We start from the raw sequence: 19,635 nt of genomic DNA, 5'->3' as shown, positions 1-19,635 counted from the left end.
GCATTGAGATAGAACATTTGATTGACCTTGGCATTAACAATTGCCAAAAGTTCATGAGTCTGATCCAACTTTTTTTCTGTGGTCTTGAATTTCAAGCATCATATCACGACGATTTTCATCTTGACTGAATTCGAGGGCATCAAGACGAGAGTCGAGGCCATCAAGACGAGATTCGAGGGAATCAAGACTAGAGGAAGAAAAAAGAGGGTTAACAGGGGCTTTCTCTTTCCCTTTTCCTTTAGACAGAGACGGTGGCAGGGCAGACATTTCATCAGAGGATAGCTCAGATCGGAGCTTCCATGTACCATCAGGAAGACAGAAAATCCCGATTTTGTTAAAAGAATCCATACCAATGTTAGGGGTTCGGTTTCTTTCGACTTCCTCATTCCCTAAATTGATATCAAAGAACTCAAATATTTTGGGAAGCAGATTGGCGTAAGGAAGAGCAGTATGGCGGCGTGTCGAAGAATAGCAGTGAACCATGTGGTTCAAGATTATGTTAGGTAAATCGAGGGCGTAACCATTAAGAAGCAGGAATATTATTTCAAGGGTTTGATCTGTGACGAGTTCCCTGGAAGTTGTGCGGGGAACAATGCATCGAACAAGATATGTAAAGATAATTTTTGGTTCAAGTTTCAGAGAGGAATGAGTTAATTGCCTTGATTGTGGAAGGTCTGGAAGCAAATATTATTCTCTTGCCTTAGAAACATATTCCTGACGAGGGGGATGAGAGTCTGTCCATAAATCAGGGGTAGTTTGTAAAATTTGGGCCAATGTAGATGGATTCAGGATTATTTCTTTCCCTTTGACAAGGGTTTTAGATTAGTCTCCCCCCCACGATTCTTGGTAACAACCATGTTTATGAAAAAAAGACAAGTAAGACACGGGTATGCAATGTCCGAAAGAGATGACATTTTAAATAAAGAAGACTCTCTAAAGACCTTAAAACAATTGAGAGTAGTAGAATCAATTAGGTCAGTATTCATAATTGCAAAAAAACAAAGTCGGCGAGAATGATACCCATCTTTCCAATGACCCAGTGTTTGGTTATTTCTAAACCACGATGAAGGAAGGGAAGAATTTACCTCGGGTTCAGTAGGATATTTGTGAACTGGAGACCGTGGAACTAAGGAATTCGAGGAGAACTCCGATGGGGATGAAGCCTCGGAAGACGAGATCTCGGTAACCTTCTTCTTAGAGGAAGAAGCGGTTCGAGCAGCTTTTGAAGACGAAGGTTTCGAAGCACTGATCATTCTTTTAGGCGCCATTGAAGCCGAACCACAGAATTACGGTGTTTTTTCCAAAAAGTTTAGAGAGATGAAATAAATCAGAAAAATTGGAAGAAGAGAAGTGACGGATGAGAGAGAAAGTGAAACGGGCTCAAGTACAATAAAGGTAGGAATTCGAAAAAGGATGGAATTCCAAAAAGGTCCTCACAAAACGACGTGAAATAGGGAAGAGGAGAGAATCAAGGTTTTGATTTTTGAATAAGGGAAGAGAAAGAGAAACTAAAAGGCGGAGAGAGATGACGGTTAACACGTGACCAGACTACTCAAGAAGAGAAATAAATACATTTTGAAAATCAAGGTCTCTTAATTTCTGTTTGAAAATCATAAAAAAAAAAATAGCAACGTCCCTCTTTCTATTTAAACTACCCCAGCCACTCATTTTAAGCTTTATTGTTGTTCTTCTCAAACTTCCCTTTACCCTTTTTTGATTGTCACTTGTCAATGTATTCTTTTGGCATGGGTTCTTCAACCAACAGGAGTGGAAGTGGTTTTGTGGTTCAAATCAGTAAATTGCAACTGTGACCCCTCAAGAGTTGCTGATATACGATTCTCAAGCTCTGTTTCAAACCCAGGAAGGCCCTACTACAAGTGCAGGTTTTGTGAATTTTTCATGTGGGTTAAGGAGGACCAGTTTGTGTGTGACACAGCAGGTAGGGTGGGTAACACACCTGAAGCTACAAGTGTTCAACTTCTGAGGAGAGAATTCAATGAGTTTATGCACTAAACAGATGAATTTGCTGACTTTGTTAATTTTGTGGTTAAAATTGGTGTTGTTATGTATTTGGTGTTATTATTGGTAGCTTTGTAATAATGTGATGCATCTGTAATCTGCTATTTCATATGAATAAAGCTAAGTATGTTCTGTTTTTGGTAATATAGCTGCTGAAATTCTTATTTAAAGTAGAACAATTGTTGTGTTGTTATTCAATACACAAAAAAGAGAAACTGCATTTTTAAGCTTGAAAGACCAATTTGATTGTCATTAGCATAATTCAAAATGCTCCAATTAAAACTGGATTACCAAATGATACTAACCAACACAAGGTTTCAATAGACATAAACCAGCATAAACCTCCTACAGACATAAACAACACAGTCAAAAGCTACTACAGACAAAAACCCCCTACTGGACCAACACAATTAAAAGCTACTATAGACATAAACTAACACAAGGTTTCAATAGAAAATTGATTTCTTAGTTACCAACATCACCATCATCAACATCTGTTAACATAGTAACATGGAAAACCCCTTGACAAACGTAACGGACACTGAGAGTATCACCATGCTCAACATCATTGTCAGCCACAAACTTCTCCCAACCAGAATACATGAACAGACTACGAGCGTGACTAAGATTTGCACCGAGCAATTCCACAGGCCACGATGGCCCTCCCGGACCACGTTGAACACGAACAGGACCCAAAAAAACAGAAGCAAAAGACTTCCAATGTCTAGGAAGAGGCTACGCACAAGGAAAATAGGACAAGAACAAAATTAGGCACACACATTCCACGAATACAAAGACAAACACACATACGTAAGTTTAAAACAATACCAGAGCATATCTGTGGTGGTTCTTATAATTAATTATGCATTCCATCTCATCATCAACACCACCAACCTCATTCCGTTCTTCAAGACCTCCTCCAACACCACCTTCATCCGTGTGTTGTACATGACCTCCTCGAACACCAACTTTCCTACGAAGCTCTTCAATGCGCTGGTCTCGAAGCCTCTTCAACTAGGCCGACAAAACCTTCATTTCTTGTAGCTTTTCCGTATGTTTCGCTCTAATTGTAGCCAATTCTTCTTCCTTGACCTTCCACCGGGCACGAATTTCAGCCATTTCAGTGTACACCACTTCAAACTGCGCTTGCAAGTCACTGACTTCCCTATTATTCGCCTTGGTTTCGGTGTTCGTAGGATAGGAATAAGAGGAAATGATTTCTAAAAATTTGGCTTAACCCTAAACCCTAAGATGCGTAAAAAAATGACAGAGAAAACGGAGAACTGAAAAGACAACTAAAGGGGTATTTTAAAAAAAAGGTCTGATGAGAATTGAAAATCCTGTAAATAAACAGTAAAGGAAGCAATGGTAGGAAGAGAAATTGCCACAAGTAATCCATCATTACTGCATAGAAAAAAGACAAGTAGGAAATACGTAAGCAATTGCAGACAATAAATTGTGATTAATATGTAATTAAGTTGATGAAACTTGATCACTTCTTTGTTTAATCAATTTAATGAGAATCACACATTTTTCACTAATCACAAAAATTTCTCTCTAAAATAACCTCCATTAATCATTTTAATAAGAGCATACGTGGAGATCCAATCATTGCTCGTGGACCAATATTAGAGGAACGACACTTGACGTTTTAAAGATCTCTAATTGAAGAAAGAAGTGCCCTCTTACTTTGTGGAAATCCCGCATCGAGGGTATGATAGACTACTTTAGGTGATTCGTGTAATTTATATGCATGAGATCCTGTTGTTAGTTGGTAAGAAATTGTTTCTTGAAATTCCGCTAACTGCATCTAATTTCACCTTGTACAATTGAAAAAAAAAACACAAGAATTTGTTGCCCCCCCTCACAACAGTGAAGTACCCTAAAGGTACATCATTTGCTTTTTAAGGTACAATGTTCCATTACACGAGTGTTGCTTGTTAACGGTTTTGCTGTGTCACCTACGTAGCGTGCTTTGTGTTTATTAGTGGTAATATGAAGTTTATTGTATGACCTTTAAAACTTTTTTACAAAATGTAATACAAGGATACTTTAGTGTTTTAGATAGCACTCTAAGGGATGTCATTACTTTAAATTCAGTTAGTAATTTTAAATAATTGCTCGAATTTTATAAATTGGTCTTTCTTAAGTGATCTTTGTTTAATTAATTATTTTCCAAAGCTAATTGTGTTCTCTTTAGAATTTTAGGCCATGTCTGGACTGAGTTGAATTGGGGATGAAAAATTAAAAACGATCTTTCTTAAGTGGTCTCTCTCTTTTTCTTAAGTGATCTTTGTTCGTGATCTTTACTCATCCATTCGTGATCTTAGTTTTATTTTTAACATTAAAAAATACAGCCGTTTTAAGGTACGTGTATAAGTTCCATCAATTACAGTCGTTCACTTACCACAATTGCATTACCAACACTGCAAATACAATTTATAAGTGGGTGTGTGTCATGTTTGAAAATATGGGTGTGGTAAAAGGACGATTCAAATTCGTGAAGATTTGGCTAAAATGATACTTGACAATGACGAAACAATGACCCACTTTCTGAAACACGAATATTTTTTACTAGTTGACAATGACCTTACACTGCTAGAGTTCATGGGAAACAAGCGTAATGTTTGCACCGATGTGCTACTTCGCTATTTCGCAGTGAAATGGTCATAAAGTGTTGGAGGACATATAGTTTCTTCATCATTCCTCTTGTTTCGGGGTTTTCTGATGTCCTGCGGGAGAGTTATAATTCTGAGACTGGAACCGGACGCCTGTACCTGCAAAACAAACGGAGACTCCGTGTGGTATGAGCTCCGCCTCCGACGGCCAAGTTAGTACTTGTTTAAGGAGTAATTAATGCGGAAAGGTAAAGTGTTTTTTCTCTAGGTGAGAGTACTTAATGAGCGTAATACCGGTTAATGAGGATTAATATGCATATTTATATGCCTTGGGATGCGTGCCAAATCCTAGGTTTAGGATAAACCTAAGGCTGACTGGGCTTTTTCCAAGGATTGGGCCTAGGTGGCCGGTTATCCCATGTGTGATGGGGAGGACACGTGTCGTGTCGTAATTGGTCCATGGTGGACGGATCACTGCCTGACATGTGGCAGGCTCTTATTGGCTCATGTAACGGACACATGGCGGAACCTGATTGGTCCACTTGTCAGATGGTGATTGGTAGGGAAAAATCCCCTAATCATTTGCCCCTCACAGGTGGCACGTGACTGTTCACATGTCACCTGTGATAGGTGTCGGCCTGTAACAGGCGACGACCTGCTACAAGTGTCGCTTCATGACAAGCCGAACATTTTTCCCGCTCAATTTTTGAAATTGAAGGCGACTCTTCGCATTCTCTTTTGTCTTATATAAAGGGATGTTGACCAAGTCATTTGTTCACATTTGCGAACATTTCAAGAGAACTCTCGGACCCCTGAACTTGAGCTCTGACACTTTGCAACTTCTGACCTGCCAGGACGACTGTTTTACTAGGCGCCTACTTCATTCAAGCTTTTTTCAGAACTTAAGTTTCATGTAACCGTCTGTTCCTTTATTCTTCTTTTCTTTTGTAATTTTTTATTTCTTTTTGAATATGAGACCTCAAAAGCATCCGGCACGACCTAGGTTAGCAATCCGCCGGTCACCGGGGACAGCTGAATCTAGGACTAGGGGTGCCGACTGCCCTGCGGTAGTTCAAACTTTGCGCAAGTCCGGGAATCCAACTTTCTTTGTATCTATGCAGGACAGTATGGCAAGAACAAAGAAAACCAAGAGAATAAAAAACTCCGATGGCTCCTCTTTCCGGGTTCCGTTTAGTGAAACATTGGACCAGCCGCCTGATACTACAGGGACCCAAGGCGGCCCTTCTGCCGAGAGCTCTGAGGAGGGAGCTAAGAAAGTTCCTTCCCATTACACTGTTGACCTGGCCAGTCGGCAAGTGACCCCCGAAGAACAAGAAGGGTCGGCCCCTTCAGGAAATAGGGCAGAGTCGGACTCCTCTAATAGTGAGTTCGGCTCTAGCTCGTTGAGCCGCCTCTCTATAGGCTCAGAAGAGAGGCACATTTGATTGCATGAGGCGAGAGACTCTCATGCGGCTGAAAAGGGGGAAGGCTGGTCGGAGCCATCCGCCTCTCATAGGGAGTTGAATACTCCATATTACTGCCACGTTCTCAAGGGCCGAATCAAGGCCATGAAGGAGCGAATAGGGACTTTCCTTTCAGACCACATAATAGGTCCGAATTATCAAATATTTGTGCCGGATGGTGAGGACACCGTCGTCTGGCCTGAGGGCAGCAGTTATGGGGACGCCTGTTTTGGCTGTTACGAGGCGGCCATCAAAGCTGGATTGCGATTTCCTCTGCATCCGGCTGTTAAACAAATCCTTGATGGGTTCGAGGTAGGGCTTTGGAAATTGGCCTCTAACTCTTGGTTCAATATCCTGGGCTATGTAGCCGGATGTGAGATGCACGAGGTAGAGCTGAACTTCGAGGCGTTTGCTCACATGAATTACCTCAGCCGGACCCCCAAAGAAAGTGGTACCGGCTGGTACCAAATAACGAGCCACAAGGGCTACCTTATGACCAAGGGCAAAGAGAATGGAAGGATTGGAGAAACACCTTCCTCATTATTTCCAGCCCTGACCGCCTGTTGACCAAACGCTACAATAGGTGGAACAAGGACCCACCTCTTCTAGAAGGCAGTCGCAGCATGCCGCGTGTTCCCCTCAAGGCCAGGGAAGAGATCCTCGACCAAGGTCTGTTCAAGGTAGAGATTAGGGCAAACTCTACCACTGGGGTACGAGAGCTGGTGCCCTTAAAATGCGTCCTAGAGTTTCAATGGCTCTATGATGAGTTTTTCCTGGCCGCTTGTGGCCTTAGCAGTCGGTCCTCCAGAGGTAGTAGGCCACTTGAAAATATGTACCCTTCATTTTGATTTGCTTGAAAATTTTTCTAACTTTTGTGGTTCTTATTTGTAGCTGAAGCCATGGACCAAATTAATGCTTCTAAGAAGGTGGTCGCTATACTGCGAGCCTCCATAATGCAACGGAAGCGGACTGCTTCTGACTCTCCTGCAAAGGGGACGCCCATCGTGAGTTTCGATCCTTTGAACTCGTCTTTATTAGACTGTTTTAACAAATATTGACCACTCGTCTCTTGTGCAGGCGGGCACTTCCAATCCCTCATCCTCCCACCAACCGGACTCTAAGGTTCGGAAGACGACAGGTGGGAGTACGCCTGGATCTGCCAGGAAACAGTCGGCTGACAAACAGCCGGCCACCCCACAAAGTGTGGGGAACCCACCACTCGTTCTGACTCGGCCGCCACGAGGTATAGCTCGCTCTACTAGACTTGTTTATTTCTTTATCTCTTTCTTCACATTTCTGATGTTTCTGTTTTGTCTTTGATGCAGGCGGCCCTTCAAAACCTGACTTGGTCCACATGGCCATGTCCATGATTAAAGTCGTCCCTCAAGAGGAGAGGGACGCGGTCAAGGGAGTCGGCACCCTTGACTTAGATGGCATTATGGGTCTCTTGTCTAAGGTAGACTTAGAAAATTTTACAACTTTATTTCTTTGCTTGCCACCTGCTTCTTCTAACGCCTGTTTTCCCTGTTTTCAGACCATGTTGAGAGTACACGGCCTTCGCAAGCCGATCAACGCCAAGACCGAATAGGTAAAAGCTGCTAAGGCTATGGCCGCCTCTAACGTTGATAAGGCAATGTTTCAAATTGCCCAAAATCAATTTTTGACAACTGATATTCTTTATTATCAGGCGCAGGCCACTGCCAACATTCGTACTGAGTTGGAGGCGCCCAGGAAGAGAAACAACGAGTTGGAAACAACGGTCAAAAACCTCAAAGATGAGCTGAAGCCGCTTAAACACAAAATGACACAGGTCGAGACCTTGGAGAAATCCTTGGCTTTCGTCAAAGAGAGCCTGGTGCAACAGGAGAAGAGCATTACTAAGAGCTCTCGGCCAAAGCCAAAAAGGAGAAGTTGGAGCTGGCCTAGGCCATGATGGAGGACTCTGCTTAAAACATGCGGATGACCTGGATGGCTTTGTTTCCTAAAGCTCACTATGCCGCCTGGGAGAAGAAGTTCCCTGCTTGTACTGAACAGTATAACCAGCAAATCATGAAGCAGGCGGTTGAGGAGGACCAGGCGGCCGAATCCAGCGAAGAAGAGGAAGAGGTGGTGGTGGCCCTGCAGCCAATTGGGGTAGTTGCATCTACAAAAGCGGCCCCAGATGCCGAAACAAGCAAGAAGGAGGCCTCTCAGAACTAGGCAACTCATGTTGTTCAGGCGGCCGGCAATACAAAAACCCTACCTCAACCCTGAAGCTTTTTGTACTCAACTTTCTTCGGCCTGCGTGCCGTTTTTTTTTTGGATCTTTTTACTCGGCCAAGTGGCCGGGGTCTTGAATATTTTTGCCGATCTATAAGGCCGGCTGTTTATATGATTTCGACGACCATCATTTTGGTCGTCTTAGCGCACCAAGGTTTCGAATTTTGCTTTTTATTTTTGCTAAGTGTCGAAGGTCTTTGATATCCGTTTGCGTGTCATACCGACTGTTTTGTATGGCCGATAGTTGCAAACAGGTACAATGTAAGAGTTGCCTATGCCCCTGGACGACTGGTTGTCTAAATACCAGGTTAGGTAATTAGTCGGCCATTCATCCAGCCGGAATCTAACATATTTTGGTAAATACGTTAGGCTTGTTTTATTTTAGGTAAGTAAAACAAGTTCTCGGGTTCTGGTTTGCTAAAAAGCAGTCGTCCTGTGAACCAACTCTTCAAATATGCCTGGTTTGAAGAGAAATCGTCCTAACAGGGTTATGGATACGAGAGCTCTGGTTCACCTTAGACAGGCGGTCCCGTCATACTTTCTGAAATCGGCCAATTATGAGAATGATTACTCACTTGCCATGTTTATGCTTGAGTAGTAGAGGCACCAAGCGGCATGGGCCGGTTAGTCCGCTTGATTCACCAAATTTTGTTGGTTATTTACTCAATTTCTAAACTTAGTAAGAATAGGGATTTGAATTTTCCTATTCAAAAAACAGGCGGTCTATGAAAACCTTTTAAATTAAAAACCAAGTTTTAAGGAGTGACTATAAGTTAACATTGACGTTACTTAGTCGCCACCACTTTTGTTTGAGTAGTAGAGGTACCAGGCGGCGGAGGCCGGCTGGACCCCTCTATTCGCCAATGTTTGTTGGCTATTAACTCAAAAGGTACCGGCTGTACTTATCCCAAGTAGTACAGTCGATTATCCGACGCGGATGTTAACTGATAACACTCGTTGGACTAGTGATAGAGTTATCCTTGTCTCGGAAACGACTACGTGGTTGTCTTAGTAGACAGTCGTATAGGTGCCGTGTAATTAGTTTACAGAACAATGTTCCACCCTAAAGGGAGCTGCTTTTTGCGATGAATTTCATCCAGATGGATGCCGTCGGACACTTGCTATGATGTTGGGACAGGTCGGATTAGTTTTAAAAGTTGTATCAGTTGGCTTGGCGCCTGGTCTGATCATTTCGACCATAGGCCTTAGAGAGTAGCCGGTTGTATAGAACAGGGGGATGCCCCTCTTTGTTGATCATGTAAATAAAAAGCATGGAGAGTAGCCGACTGTTTTACCAGTAGGCATGCCCCTCGTAATACAAAATAAAGTGGAATAGAAAACTTTTATTATTAATTCACGGCTATTTACATCATTCAAAAATAATACTTTTTGAGATTATCTACATTCCAGGTCCGAGGCAAAGGTTAGCCGTCTGGTGTTTCCAGGCGATAGGTACCGTCTCGAACCTCTTCATAAATTCGGTAAGGACCTTCCCAGTTGGGAGTTAGTTTGCCTGACTCATTAGCCCTACCGATTGCTTCCACTTTTCTTAGCACAAAGTCACCCACTTTGAGTGGACGCCTATGTACTCTTTTGTTATATGATCTGGTCATTCTTAGGCGGTAAATTTCATGGTGCAAGGCTGCATTGCCCCTTCTTTCTGGGAGTGAGTCCAAAGCCAGACGCATGGACTCCTAGTTTGCCTCTTCGTCGTATAACATTACTCGAAGAGTCGGCTCGTAGTGTTCAATTGGAAGAACAGCTTCTGCACCATAGGTTAGGAGGAATGGAGTCTCTCCAGTCGACCCTTTTTCAGTCGTCCTAATGGCCCAGAGAACATGTGGTAGTTCATTTGCCCATAGGCCGCCTGCTCGTTCAATCTTTTTCTTGAGACCGTCTGAGATGATCTTATTGAAAGCTTCTACTTGGCCGTTTGCTTGTGGACGGCCGACTGATGCAAAACAATGCGAGATGCCTTGGTCTCCCAGCCAATTTTTGAGAACAATCGTCTCAAATTGGGGACCATATCAAAAACCATAGACATGGGCACCCCAAACCGAGTGATGATATTTTTCCAGATGAATGAAATCACATCCTTCGTTTTGATTCCTTTGACAGCCTCTACCTCTACCCATTTAGTATATACTTCCTGCCGCCTGTAGCAGGTGTATAGGGTCCCAGGATATCCATGCCCCACTTAGAAAACAGTAGTGGACTATGGATAGCAGTTAGATCAGTAGCCGGTCGGTGAATTAACTTGCCAAACCTTTGACACTTGTCACATTTTTTCACCATCTCCATTGCATCTGCTTCTAAAGTAGGCCAAAAGTAACCTTGCCGCCTAGCTCGTTGGGCAAGCGACCTGCCGCCTACATGGGAAGCACAATAACCGGAGTGAAGATCTTCTAGAACCTCTCGTCCTTTCTGGAGTAACACACTTCAAAAAGGGTTGGAGGTACCCTCTCTTGTGGAGTTCTCCCTTTATCATTTCGAAACTGGACGCTCGTTTTTTCAGTGTGGCTGCCTGGTGATGATCATCCGACAAAGTGCCGTCTGTTAAGTATGCCCTTATTGGATCCATCCAGGTTGAGCTTCTATCTAAAATTCTGATAGGATCTTCCTCAATGCTTCTTTTCTCTATAACTTCCCAGAAAACGGTTCTTGGAGTATCAAAGGAGGCCGAGGACGTTAACTTTGAAAGAGCATCCGCCTGGTTGTTTTCAGATCTTGGTACTTGAGTCAGATGAAATCCTTCCAGGGATCCGACTACTTGTCGTCCTGCCTGTAAATACCTGATCATGGCCGGATGAGTCGCTTCGTATTCGCCATTGTACTGACTCACTATCAATTGCGAATAAGAACAGGCGTCTATCTTTCTTGCCCCAGCCGCTTTGCACATGCGGATTCCGGCTAGTAAAGCTTCATATTCTGCCTCATTGTTTGAGGCTTGAAAGTTGAAACGCAGAGCGTACTCATTCTTGTCGCCCTCTGGCGACTGACAAATGACACCTGCTCCGCAACCATTTGAGGTTGAGCTTCCGTCCACGTAAACCTTCCAGACATGGTCTGGAATTTGAGAATCAGATGGCCGAGTCATCTCTACAATAAAGTTAGCAAAAGCTTTCCCCTTTATTGCTTTCCCAGGTTCGAATGTGATTTCGAGGCTCTGAATTTCTATTTCCCGTTTGATCATCCGGCCTGACGACTCCATGGTTGTCAGTGGTCGCTTGATCGGTTGATCTGTATACACAACGACTGCGTGTGCCAGGAAATAGGGCTTCAATTTTTTACCGGCCATGAAGAGAGCAAGACCGAACTTTTCCACTAAGGGATACCTCAACTCGGCATTCTTCAATACGTGGCTGACAAAGTAGACCGGGAGCTGGCAGTCGTCTCTTTCAGCAAGGAGGACAGCGCTTAGAGCATGGTCAGAAACTGCCAGGTACATGTAAAGCACTTCTTTGGGCAAAGGACTGACCAACCTTGGCAAGGAATGTAAGTGAACTTTCAATTTTTGGAAGGCCGCCTCAGCATCCAGCCCCCATTCAAATCTTGCCTTCTTCTTTATTGCCTGAAAAAAGTAAAGGCACTTGTCGCCTGACCAGCTGAGAAATCTTCCTAGAGCCGCCAGACAACCTGTTAACTTCTGAACCTCTCGGACAGTGCGAGGCGACTGCATGTCAATGACCGCCTGCACTTTCTCAGGGTTTGCCTCTATTCCTCTCTGATTGATAAGGAATCCGAGAAATTTCCCAAACTAAACCCCAAAAACAGATTTCTTGGGATTGAGCATGACATGGTGCCGCCTGAGTTTGGTGAAAGTTTCTTGGAGGTTCGACAGATGGTCTATTTGAAGCTTGGACTTAACAATCATATCATCGATGTATGCCTCGACGTTTCTCCCAATTTGGTCAAAGAAGACCGTATTTATCATTCGTTGGAAGGTGGCCGGGGCATTTTTCAAACCAAACAGCATGACCGTGTAGAAATATAGCCCTTGATCAGTGACGAAGGACGTCTTCTCCTGATCTTTCTTCCACAAAGGAATCTGATAGAAGCCAGAGTAGGCGTCCATGAAGCTCATCAAAGCATGGCCGGCTGTTGAGTCGACCAGACTGTCAATTTTGGGCAGAGGATAACTGTCCTTGGGGCACGCCTTGTTTAGGTTAGTGTAGTCCACACACATTCGCCAGGTACCATTTGGCTTTTTAACAAGTACAACATTGGCAACCTAGTCTGGGAAGTAACATTTCCGAATGAACCCAGCCGGCTGAGGGCGGAATTCATCTGACCGCTCCTCTGCCAGTGATTGCTATCTTTTTTCTTTTCTCTCGGCCCCCAATTGGGCGGCCTTTCTTTTCTTGCCCCCTGCTTTTTGAGCAGGCGCATCCTCCTTGACAATTTCAAGGTCCGCTTTTTCACCACTTTGCCCAGCGGCCGCCACAGTAGGTTTGATATCCGAGAGGTAGCACTCCTGGGCCATCTTATGATCTCCCCTTAGGGAGCCGACTGTTCCATCATCCCTCTCAAATTTGAGCAGCATAAGAGATGGAATAATGACAGCTTTTGAATTGTTTAGGGTAGGTCGTCCCAGGATCATATTGTAGGCCGAGAGCTCCTCAACTACTAAGAACCGGACTACCATGTGACGGCCCTCCCCTTTCTCACCCAGGGGGATGGGTAAATCCACTCGCCCTACTGGGTGTACGACTCCTCCTCTAAACCCTACTAGAGGGTGGGATACCGGATGTATACAATCAGTCTTGTATTTGAGCTTTGACAGGGACTTGCTGCTAATAAGATCAGAGGAGCTACCGGTATCTATGAGGATTCGACCAACACTTTTGTTGGCCACTTTGCACTCAATAACAATGGGGTCATCATGCAGCTCCTTTACCCCTCCCAGATCTTCTTCTGCGATGACAATCTCTGGGAATGAACTTTTGGAGGGCCGTTCTTGATGAACGGAATTAACATCTAGCCGTCTGATATTGTCTTTATTGCCCCTGATAGTGGGGCCTCCTGAGAAGCCGCCTGCAATTTTGTAGACGACTGCATCATCTGTATCAGAACTGTCGGCATGTTGATTCTTTTTGGCCGACTGCTTGTTCTTTGAGGAAGTGTTCCCCTTAGACTTCTTGACATAGGAGTCAAGATTGCCTTGTTCAGCCAGGCGGTCTAGGTAGCGCATGAGGCTGATGCATTCGTTTGTTTCATGGCCAACGTCTTCATGATAATGGTAGAATTTGTCTTGGTTCCGATTGTTCGCAGAACCCTTAATGGGGGCCGGCTTCTCAATTGAGATCCGGCCCTTGATTTCTTTGATGATAGCTTGATTATCCTAGCTGAACGCATACTTTGGAGAGTATGGTTTGAACTCTTTCTTCTTTTTTTTGGGCCGACTGTTTAGAGGAATCGGTCGCCCAGACCTCTTTTCGCTTTTTCTCATCTTTATTAGCCGACTGCTTGGGTCGACTGTCTTTTTTATCGGACCTCCGTCCGTCCGACTGCTTTCCAGTACTACAGAGATTAGTTGCCTGTATATAGGCTTCTGCTTCAATTAAAGCTTCTTGAAGAGTCGCAACCCTCATTCAAACCAGATTAAACTTGAAGGTCGACCATCCTTGAGACCTCTGAAAAAATCAGTGTAGGCTACCTCATTCGGCAGCCCTTGAATCTGTATTCTCATTAGGTTGAACCGCCAGATGTATGAACGGAGCCCCTCCTTTTCACCCTGCTGAATTGTCCCTAAATCAAGGGTCGTCTTCTTTGCAGGTATGTTCATGGAAAAGTTGGAGGTGAATAAGTAAGCAAGCGTCCTGAAATTATTCACACACCCAGTCGGTAGGTTGCCGAACCATAGTTGTGCGATTCCTTTGAGAGTCGCTTGGAAGCACTTACACCAAGTGGGATCATCCAACCCTTGAAGGTACATTAAGTTGGTGAACTCCATCAAATGGTCTTCAGGGTTAGTACTGCCATCATAGGCGCCTACTAGCACATTTTTTACTTTGGCCGGCTGGGCGGCCTCAATAATTTCCTTGGAGAAGGTAGACGGCTGTTCTCCAAGTCTTAGCAACCATAGTTGCCAGTCCAAAGGCTGGATATTTTTAGCCGCCTGTCCTCCAAACAGAGGTGGCTGCAAAAAATATTGTTGTTGCGGTACATATGGCAAGTTTGGTACCGCCTGGTCTTTATGAAATCCAGACCGACGGGAGGTACCGCCTGTTTGACTTTCATGGTTTGATTGAGTATACCTTATAGAGGTATTGTGCAGACCATCTTGGAAATCGTAAGTGGAGGCCGACTCTGACAGTCGGTCATTCCACTTCTGCTCGAGCAGTAGCCGAGCGTCTGAGTATGTTTTCTTTGACCCGTCCGCCTGTATATGACGAATGGGCTTTCTCTTCCATGGTGAAGGAAAGCGGTACTTTGTTAAGTCCAGCATAGGCGGCTCCCACTTCCTAGAGTTAGGGTGAGGGGTCGCCTCTCGGCCTTGAACAGGCTTCCTTCTTCCTGAATGAGAAGGTTTTTTAGCCGACTGCTCCTTAGAGAGAGCAGGCGTCTTCTTATTGATCAACTCTTGGATCTCCCCCTTGAACCCCCACATGAAGGTCATGAGTTCGTTTCTTGTAATGGGAGCAAACCCTTCAGCCGCCTTTTGCTGGTCAGGCGGTGTGCCGGCTGGATTACTGGGTCCAGTTTGGTGATCTACCCGTTCTTTCCTTTGGGTGTGACGGGTACGTCGGGTTCTTAGGGTCCTGTCTGAGGCTGTGTGTGTTTCAACCTCAACCTCATTCTTAGTATCATGATCTGAGTAAACTTGAGGGTCGCCCAGTGGACGCCTCTCTTTTGGAGTCGTTACAGACGTTGATGCCATCTCAAAATTACTCTCCCCACAAACGGCGCCAAAATGTTTCGGGGTTTTCTGATGTCTTGCGGGAGAGTTACAATTCCGAGACTGGAACCGGACGCTTGTACCTGCAAAACAAACGTAGACTCCGTGTGGTAGGAGCTCTGCCTCCGACGACCAAGTTAGTACTTGTTTAAGGAGTAATTAATGCGGAAAGGTAAAGTGTTTTTTCTCTAGGTGAGAGTAATTAATGAGCGTAATCCCAGTTAATGAGTATTAATATGCATATTTATATGCCTTGGGATGTGTGACAAATCCTAGGTTTAGGTTAAACCTGAGGCTGACTGGGCTTTTTCCAAGGATTGGGCCTAGGTGGCCGGTTATCCCATGTGTCATGGGGAGGACACGTGTCGTGTCGTAATTGGTCCATGGTGGACGGATCACTGCCTGACACGTGGCAGGCTCCTATTGGCCCATGTAACAGACACATGGCGGAACCTGATTGATCCACTTGTCAGATGGTGATTGGTAGGGAAAAATCCCCTAATCACCTCTCTACTTAATCTCCCAAAATTTTTTCCCCATTTAAATTCGGAATTACCAGAAACAAAAATGTCTGAACCTAATAATCAAGCATTGTCACCTTCAATTGTTAATCCATTTTTGTTAATCCATTTTCTGAATTGTACTGTAATATTATCAACATTTCCTTCTTTTTAAAAAAAATATGTATAACTATACTATAAATTTATTGTAATAATTCGATTAACATTAATGTTTGTGAATTTCGAAGTACTGTCTTTTGTTTATTTCTGATTTATTTTCCCCAATATTCCGGAATTTTTCTTGATAATCGGATTGTACAGCACAACCTTTCAGAGATAAGAAAAATCGGCGAACCTTGCTGTGATGTTTGTAAAATCACCTGCACAAGCAATGATTGTCTTAAAATGCATTTGGGGGGAAAGAAACACCAGAAGAGCTTATGAAAGCTCTGGAGCCCGATTCCCTTATTTACTCCAACCAAAGATGCTGCTAAAACACTAGTTTCACTGAGTAAGAATGCACAACACAACCTTTCAAAAAAAAGAAAAGTCGAAGAACCATGGTGTGGTGTTTGCAAGATCGGGTGCACAAGCAATGATTGTCTTAAGATGCATTTAGTGGGAAAGAAACACCAAAATAGCTTACAAAAGCTCTACAACCCCACTAATTAATAATTTCTCCACTATTGCTGATCTCAGTGCTATCCCTCACCCCACTTAGCTCTTTTTGGTTGTATTATATTTATCTAGTTGTCTGTTTTAAAAACAATATTAGAAGTGTAGTAGTATGGTACATTGGTCGGACAATGTTCAGAGAATCAATTTTGTATATAAGCTATTATGTGGACATTAGGATGTAATAGTTATTAAGGGCTTTTCCCAACAATTGCATGCTTCTTGCTGTGTTTATAAAGTTTGTTTAAGATTAGGACTGGATTATTATTAGCAGTAAACTAATCGCATTAGTTCACAAATCATGTGCTATTTCATTAACTAAAAATCCTGTGCAGCACTCTCGTACTAAGCATATTGATGCACGACATTTCTTTTATGTCTCATACTTATCAATTAGCTGATATTTTCACTAAGCCTTGAAGTGAAGAACAATTCAATTTTATTCGACTGGAGTTGGGGATGCTAAATAATATTCTAAGAGGGAGTAAAGGCACAATCTACATATCTTATTATTTATTGTGAGTGACTGAGGGGCACACTGCACAGTATGTTAAGGCCTTGACCCTTATGTCACGTCCTTGATATACATCTTCAGTAAGAACGATCAGCATATTTGGTGAAAATTCTGTAAATATCTTGTAAAATATCTTTTTAAATTATATTTTGAAAATAACCGATTACAATTAATCTCCATATTTGTCTTAAAACATTATGATTACCTAAAACATTATGTATACCTATACATTTGGGTGATTTTTGTACCACTTTAGACACGAACATACAAAATTGTTTAGGGTGGTATAAGAGACAAAATTGTACCACTTTTGACACGGTGGTACAAAACCCTCTTATTTTGTACCACTCTCGAAACATGGTGTTACCCTTTTGATCAGTGGCCATTTGGCCCACTTTTCTGCTTCGTTTCTTCCCCGATTGAGCCCTTTGTTTGCCCTTTTTCCTCTATTTTAGCTTAGTTTTGTTATTATTGAGCATATTTGTTACTTGGAGTGGTTTTGAGTCATTTTTGGCTCATTTCCTAAGGTTTTATTCCCTCTCCTTTAACCCATTTCAATTTGCTCCTATTAGAACCTTTCCTATGATTTGTGTTTTCCATCTTACAGGTCCTCCCGTGGCTAAGAAAGCAAGGATTGGATGCAAGGATTAGGCATGCGTTGGAGTCAAAGGGATTGGAGCATTAGAGCCCAAAATATGAAGGAAAGAAGAGTTCAGAGCGGGCGCTCTAGATATGGAGCGGGCGCTCTGTATTCCTTGCTGCAGAAAAAACCAAGTACCCAACCCTCAGAGCGGGCGCTCTAATGTTGAAGCGGGCGCTCTAGCTCCCAGAATAATCAGAGCATTTTCTGCGAGACTTCAGAGCGGGCGCTCTGGCCTTAGAGCGGGCGCTCCGTGTTCCCCTGACCGATTTGAACTCTGCTACACGCGTAGGCCGACGGCTCTAATTATTTTACTCTGCACGTGATGCCTAAAATTTTGGGCCTTGATTTGGGTTAGGTTTTAGAGGAGGGTATAAATACCTCTCTTCCTTGTAATTGGGAGGAGGGAGGTATGTAGAGAGAGAAATATTAGAAAATCAGATTTCAGCTTATTGTTTTTTCTTCTTTCTTTTGCACTTTAGATTAGTTAGGGTTTAGTTCCTCATTAGATCTAAAACACTACTCTTTGTTACTCTCTTTCATTTTCAATCCAAGATTAAATCTTTTGGTATTATTTCTATCCCTACTCTTTATTTATTGCTTTATTTATCTATTTTAATTAGTTTTAGCTTATTTTTAGTTGTTATTACAAGTCAATAGAATAGTTTAATATCTTAGTTGCCTCCTTGTTTAAACTTGCAATTTCTTGTTTTGATCCTTTATTTTCTTGCTATTAGTATAATATTATCCTTATTTGCTTAGATTTCATGCTATTTAGAATAGATTACAAGTAGACTTAACATATTCTCTTCAAAGTTAACTTCTTTAGTAAAGTTTAATCATCCTATTTTCTGGTTTTAGCCATGTTTCTCTCATTAAACTTAGTTTTTTGCTTTTGTTAATGTTCTTGTGTGCTTTGGTATGACCCTTCCTTCTCTAGGCTAGGTTTCTAGCTAGGGGAGGGGGAAATGATGAACTAATGATGAAATGAATGATATGTGGTGCAAGATTGGGTAGATTGAGAAGTTTTGCAATTGATTCCAACCTAGGTTTTAGTTGTTAGGATTTAGAGATTGATCACCTCTAAGACCCTATTTTGTGTTGCATGCTAGTTGCGCGAGAGTGAGCTTGTATGTGATGATGACTAGGTTAGGGATGACCTCGACCACCGAGGCGGGGTTGGGTAGGCGGTGTTTAGGTGAGCCCGAGAGGGAATCCTAGATGTTGGACCATAGGCCCCAATTGTTTGGTTGACCAATTGAACCATTCTTGTTGCCTCTAATCGTTGAAATCATTGTTAGTTAGGAATTCTCCCCTATCCCCTAGTGTTTGCTATTCCTTGATTTTCGAAGTTTTATACCTCTGCTTGTTGCTTGTTAATTTAGTTCTTAGTTTATTTGTTTCCCTAGTAGCTATAGATAAATCCATCAAAAATTTATTCCTCCCTTTTCAATTGACTTATAAGTGATCTAAGCAAGAGACGTTTGACCTTCGCTGAGGATTCGACCCCTCTTCCACTATGCTACCTTTGGTTAGTTTAGGACGTGGGTTTTCTTTTTATTCTTGACTCGACCTTTAGGAACTAACGACACCTAGGGGGCCGATCAAGTTTTGGCGCCGTTGCCGGGGAATGGCAACATTGTTTATTGCTTAGTTATCTTGTTTTTCAATTGTTTTCTACTTCTATCCTTCTATTTTTCATTTATTTCTCCGTTGTTGTCATTCGCTAATTGTCTGTTTAGCTGTGTTGAATGCTTAGAAGATCACAGGGACCACCTACTCACGACTTCGATCTCGACATTGACCGCACTCTAAGGCGAGTGAGGAGACTATTTGTTGAACAAACGGGTGAGGAGGAGGAGTTCTTTGATTCTTCTAGTGATATTTCTTCAGACATGGGGGATGCCAATGGCGCTCTTTTTGGTGACTTTGGTAATCCGGGTAGTCATGAATTGCAATGTGGGATTCTACTTCCTACAACGGAAACAAATTTCACTATCCACCCGCACTACACTCAAATGGTGCGTGGAGATCAATTTTCTGGAGCAG

The sequence above is a fragment of the Chenopodium quinoa genome, unplaced genomic scaffold (assembly GCF_001683475.1).
Source record: "Chenopodium quinoa cultivar QQ74 unplaced genomic scaffold, ASM168347v1, whole genome shotgun sequence".
Lineage (NCBI taxonomy): Eukaryota > Viridiplantae > Streptophyta > Magnoliopsida > Caryophyllales > Amaranthaceae > Chenopodium > Chenopodium quinoa.
The sequence above is the reverse complement of the archived record's forward strand: the minus strand, read 5'-3'. Positions refer to the sequence as shown.